The sequence below is a fragment of the Rhagoletis pomonella genome, unplaced genomic scaffold (assembly GCF_013731165.1).
Source record: "Rhagoletis pomonella isolate Grant_MI unplaced genomic scaffold, Rhpom_1.0 Rhpom_scaffold_00006, whole genome shotgun sequence".
Classification (NCBI taxonomy): Eukaryota; Metazoa; Arthropoda; class Insecta; order Diptera; family Tephritidae; genus Rhagoletis; species Rhagoletis pomonella.
The window spans coordinates 42,231,761-42,238,075 of record NW_023458560.1 but is presented as its reverse complement, the minus strand read 5'-3'; the positions used below and the strand labels follow the sequence as shown (position 1 = coordinate 42,238,075).

Here is a 6,315-nt window from a genome sequence, read left to right as displayed (position 1 = left end):
GCTGTAATTATGTGTTCAGGGCGAAGTCAAAGCCCCCACCAGAAATCCAGAGTATTACCATCCGGTTTCCCTTAGCCTAATAGCAGTTCGTGCTGCTAAAATTCTGTCTGCAATACCCTCAGACGCCGTGTTCAACATGACGTTAAGCGCCAGTATAGCTGTGATTCCTAATGCTCCACTACTTCCTAATTTACCAGTGAAGCTTTATCTAGCGGATTCCACCAGGCAAGGGCTCCGTGAAACAAGATAAGCTTAAATCTGGTTCCATAGAGCTAATAAACTACTTTTTACCGATAGCTCCTCTACAGCAGTACAAGACAACCGACGCCTTTTTTATCCTAACCTCGATGTGAGGTTTCTACGACAGCTTCCTATCCAGGATCCAGCCTAAGTACTTGACCATGTCTGAGAGCCGCAGACGAACAACCCCACTCGAGGGAAAGGCCACAACGTGTATCTTGTATTTCCTGGTAAACAAGACCAGTTCCGTTTTGCATCAGGTAACTTTGAGGCGGAAAAAAAGGGTTTGTAGAAATCATCGCTTAACCAAAAGATCCACATAATCTACATAGGCGATCACCCGATATCCCACTTTTTCCAGTACCTCTAGAAGGTCGTTTACAACCGCAACGTAGAGCAAGGGAGAGAACACCACCTTGCGGAGTGCCCATATTGTGTCTGCACTGAATGCAGGCGCTCCCCCGCTCCGCCGCGACAGTCAGCTGTAGATAAGCCCTATTAGGTTTCAACCCCCATATTATGAATAGACTTGACTATTGCCTCTGGAATGCCATTGTTGAAGGCTCCCTCGATATCGACGAAGGCCCCTGCCGCGTGAAGGCTTCCTCTGACCCTTTTAGCAATGTTTGCAGGGTGATATCCACCGACCTTGCATTAAGCATGTTGAGCTCTTGAAAGATAGTAACGAGGAACCGCGTTTCTTATGCATGTTTCTTGCGCGATTTGAGCAAAAACGAAGACAGAGTGATGGCCGAAAATCCCTAGGAAAAGCCTGAGATCCTTTTCCAGCCTTCGGGATGAACGCAACACTGACTACCCTACAAGCCTTGGGGATGTACCCGGTCCTCACGCAGTTCGCAAGTATGATGACATCGGTCCCCGCCGACTTTAATGGTTTGAACGAATTTATCGCCCAAGCCATGTGACGAACACCAAAAAAATCGGAGACTAGTATAGGACCTTATTATATACATATACTAGTGATGAACTGGTCCCAAACTACTCTCCCCAACTAATCCCGAAGTGCTCCTGAACAACCCTCGTCTTTTAAGACTTAAAAAATTTTTTCGCACTCATAATTATTATAAAAAGACTTTTATAATATATGTAAGTCTCAGAATAAAAGTCTTTGAAGACTCAGAAATATTTATATCTCTGATAATTATTGTGAAAGGACTTTTATAATATAAGTCATTGAATAATAATTACAGATGACTCGAAATAATTTTATCTAAATACATATAATAATTAGTGATTGACTTAATTTTACTTGGCCAAGGCAGAAAGTTCCCAATTTTCATTTTTTTTTGCAGCTTGACGTGCTAATATGGGGCCAGGAGTAAATCCATTTCTTCCATTTTTACAAAAAAAAATTGCCGAAATTGGAGAAAAATCTAAAGCAATCACGAAGACGTTGCGTTAAAATCTAAATTCAACCAAAATTTTACAATTACAAAACTAAAATCGGTTGCCGCGCCACCTACACTCGAATAGCAGCACTTAACATTAAAGTTACTTCAAACACCTTTTATATCTCAGCATTCACGCAGCACAGACAAACACCGCAGAAATTATTCTGTTTATAGTGAAAATAATGCACACCATTTCCAACACGTTTGGAACTCACCAACTGGTGAATTCATATTTGTTATCATTCTTCTTGTTGCCTTTGCTTTCTTGACATTCGCTTTGTGCCCAGCCGCTATGCCTTTTTCGTAAATATTTACGAAGTAGAAGTCGAGCACTAGCAATGAAGTTTAGGAAATTGGAAGACGCGCGAAACCACACAGAGTTGCATGCCGGAATAGGCCATTGAGGAATTTCTGCGCTTGAGAAATTTATTTTCAGAGGATTTTTGATTCGTTTTAAATTGGTTTCGATTTACCATTCTACCGCATTGTTACACATACTCATCGATATTTTGGTGATTTTATATGCAATTTTATGAGATCTGTAATATTAACTGAAGTTTTTTATGAAAGAAGATCAAAAATATTAAACTCAGATATCTTAAAAAATCAATTTCTCTTATGCTTATGAATCTGAGTATATATTTGACGAAAAATTACTAAAAAGAGGACACATAGTTTTTGATTTTAATTATTTTTCATTATGTGAGTAAAACTCTAAGAGTAAATTTATACACCGTCTTTTAGGTGTAAATTTCAATCTGATATTTTTGAATGGCATGAAAAACGCTTTAAAACACAGAGCAAAGGTTCATTTTTAAGTTTCTTCCAAACTCCTATACAAAATTTGTTTAGAAATTTCGCATTCTTAAAATCAAATTTCTCACACTTCCGATTGGGCATTTACTTCAACGCAATTCAATTTTTTACGTCATCTGGCAGCGCTATCAGAAGGGAGAAAGTTGAAAACAAAGAAAACTAATGTCAGAAACGAGCAGAATTTCAAAGCGGTTGGACGTGTACGCGGTTGAATTAAAATATTTTTTATAAATAGCAAAATAAAAAGTGAAATTTGGGCAAATTAAAGTGCAATTGGTGTAAGTAAAATTTTAAAGTGTTTGCGTAAACAATTCGTTCATCAAATTGGCGTAGTTGTTGAAGAAGTAAAAAGCCTTTGGCTGGTGATTTGTGAAATCAATAGAATGCAATATGCGCTGCAGCTGTGCAAATTGTTATGAAAATTTGAAAATTCAATAAGCCGTGGCGCCGTCGAGGAGCAAGCGCATCGTCATTCGCACCGCTTGACTTCTCCTCCCTAGGGTCTATCGGCTGCAGTAAACAGCAGCGGCGTATGCAGGCGATAACAATGCAAAAAGCAAACAATTGCATGCATCATTGTATGTATGTGCATCGTGCGCTGGGAACAATAAAAATTAAAATATAAATTTTATGCAGCCAACAAATAACGCAAGGGAGCATAAATAAATATAAGCTATTGCATGGTTGCGATTTTAAAGTGGAAAGAAAGTGTAGAAAGTGAAAAGCGTGCGACGTCAAAAACAAAATGCATTGAAAAGCGACAAAGTCGCGTTTGACAAAACAAAAACAAAAGGAGAACATATTTACATATAAAAATCTTGTTGATAAAGTGAGGGCTTCGAAATATTTTTTGTAGCCTCAAAAACATTCCACGCCTATTATTTATTTCATATGTACATAAATATAGTGTTGTGTTTTATGTTTTTTGTTATTTATTTATTCAGCTTTTTGTTCTTTTTAGGCGCTTTTATTTTGTTTTATTAGCCCACGTTTCTCGCCTGGCGACTGACAAGTGTGGGTGGCGACAGCTGTCAATTTCTTGTGTGCAATACAAACAAACAAAAAAAACAAGCAAGTGCAATATTGCAGCCGGTGTAAATTAATTAATTTTCATTAAGCATTAATTGAAATGTCTAGAAAGCCGGCTATGTAATCCGTTGCAATACCTACAACAAAAGATTAGTTATAAAAGTTGTAAAGTTGAAGTGACAAAATCTACATATTTATATTTAATATTTACCCGAAGTAAACTCCAATTAAAAGTACTTATCAAAAATTTTACCAACGAACGGCCGCAACAGCAGATAAGGTAAGTCTTAAAATTTTTTTGAAATCTAACAAAGTTTGGAATATGATTTTCCTGGTTTAGGTTAACGCAATGAAAAGAGTTTTGCTACAGCAGCCCAAATTTTCTACATATCTACAAAACTTATTTGGTATCCTGCTGTAGCGGCATTATACGGTGTTTACATGCGGATTTTGCGGCAACTGTTGAAAACAGCCACCGCCTAGTGTGAACGGCTTTTCAACTAATCGCTGCCAATGAAGTTGGGGAGCAGCCAACTTTTTATTCACCTAATTGCCTCTGAAATTGCTTGCAAAAGATCCATTCACAGGTCTATTCTGCGCTGGTAATAAAAAGTTTGTAACCGGTAAATAAAGTTCCTGTCAATTTTTAAACCCTTTTCGCATTCTGTGTACTCTTGTAACCGGTAAATTTTGTTACCATCTCATAAGCTGGTAACAAAGTATTGCCCCGTGAAATATGCAATGCCAGAATTTGCACAATTCTTCATAGCTGAATCGCTGAATATTGGAACTGCATTACCAACGTTCCTAGAATCGCGGTGACAAGAACTGGTAACATTTTTTGGTAATAAAATTTCCCGGTTACAAAATCTTCGGTAACGTGCAGAATAGACCTGTCAATATCAAAAATTTGTACGAATTGTTACTAGTGCTTGCAAGTTTTTACTGGAAATACATTCAATAACCCAAAATATTTGCAAGAGAGAGCAAATTCGAGAGCGTAACAACCCGAGAGAGTTGCAAATTCTTGCAAGTAAAAATTTTACTAGCAGGAATTTGCAGGAGTCAAAAAGTAAGGTTATGTTTCAAATTCAAATGTAAACAAACTGTTTAAGAGGATGATTTGATGGAACATAATTAGTGAAATGAAAATATGGATGGAAAATTTAAATCTATTGCATATTTTTTTATTTTTATGACGGTGGGAACTATTCCCAATTAAAAAGAAAATTGCGTGCCAAAACTTAACCGTCAGAAAGTTTTTAAATGCTTAAGTTGCAAGTTTTTACTAGTTTTGCGTTCAATAGTTGCGTTCGATAACAAAATTAGCCAACACCAGCCAACAATCAAAATCAAGAGAGTAAGCGAAAATTCTCTCCCAAAGAGATGAAAAAGCAAAAAAGTAAACGAACAGGAAATTAGCCATTACTTGCAAAAACCGGAAGAAGAACACACCAGCTGACTTTGCTTATGTTTTATTTGTAAACAAACTGAAATTCATGTTGCCTCCATAGAAGAAAAAAGGAAAGTGAACGTTCAATGTTCGCCAGGAACATTTCTAGAAGTAAAAACTAGTTGACGCTATCATAAAGTCACATAGCAGGCAGCCAAAAAGCATATAAATACCAAAACTCGGAAAATGCAATTTTGTTTGTTTACAGAAATTGCAACCATATGTTTTGTGATCATATGTTTTCGTGTTGGACAATTTTTGCTGACTAAAATTTTGCCAGTACAAAATGAACGCTTCTCTTGCATCAAAATGAACGCTTGCTCTCTCAATTTTTATGTGTTGGATTATTTTTTGTCGTTATCGAACGCCATCCAGTAAAAATTTGGAAAAACTATTACAAATTTTTGACTTGTCGAACGCACCTAATAACTTTTTCTGCAAATTTTCTCTTGCTCTCAATTTTACTCTCTATTTTTCTTTCACCCTCTCGCTGCAAGTACTTACTGGAAAAGTTATTGAATGGACCTAAAATCATCTCATGTATACACATGTTTTGCCTGATATGCAAATAGAATGCCAAAATTTTCTGGAAAGGATACTTGCAAAAAATAATTTCAAAAACATTTTTGTAAGAGTCTTTTGGAATAAATATGTAAATACCTAAATATGCGTTGTGTCGGTAACTAAAACTTACTGTCGTAGAAAAGCAAAAACACCCCAGTAGATAATTTCATTGGCTAAAAGCCCTTTCTAAAAAGAGGCTTGGTAGTCAAAAGACCTTCCACTCTTGCATTTTTCTCCATTCCTTTTTTGTAATGTTAAATAATTAAAACATACACATCCGCTAAAATTGTAAATAGAATAAAACCGAAAAGGCATGCGGGGAAGGGCTTTCTTGGGTAGGCCTTTTAGAAAGCCTACCTAAATTATCTTCTGGGACTGGATATTGCGTTGTAACCGCACAAAAATTATCTGAAAAGTTAATAGGGAATGCTGTTAAATTGGCAGTTCTTGGGGAGATAAATGTAAATGTGGACCGTTCCATTTATGTAGACCAGATTGTGATGAGAAACTGATCTATGGTTTTGGTTGTGGAAAATATAAGCCCCTCCGAGCTGGTTAAGACAAAAAAATTCTTCATCGAGTCCTTGAAAAAACAGATATGTATTTTCTATGTATGTATATTTTGCTGCCATTTGATTTATTTCATGTATGCACTGTGTTATACTCAAAAACAGTTTCTTTCTCAGAACGAAATGATCAAACAATACCATACAGTGTTCTTAAAATTCTTACATGTGTACATGCATTCATTTAAATATATGTACATATTAATATATGCACACACAATATCAAACTCATCCA

General features: G+C 36.4%; 1 protein-coding gene across 5 annotated transcripts in view; it reads left to right on the top strand.

Moving 5' to 3' along the window:
- Positions 1-2,652: 2,652 nt before the first annotated feature.
- Positions 2,653-6,315, top strand: part of LOC118740764 (piezo-type mechanosensitive ion channel component) — a 116,689-nt gene continuing 113,026 nt past the window's right edge. For all 5 annotated transcript variants that reach the window (XM_036472428.1, XM_036472427.1, XM_036472426.1 and 2 more), the window contains exons 1-2: positions 2,653-2,746; positions 3,430-3,777. The gene's annotated coding sequence lies outside the window, so the exon portion shown is untranslated. The remainder of the gene's footprint in view (positions 2,747-3,429; positions 3,778-6,315) is intronic.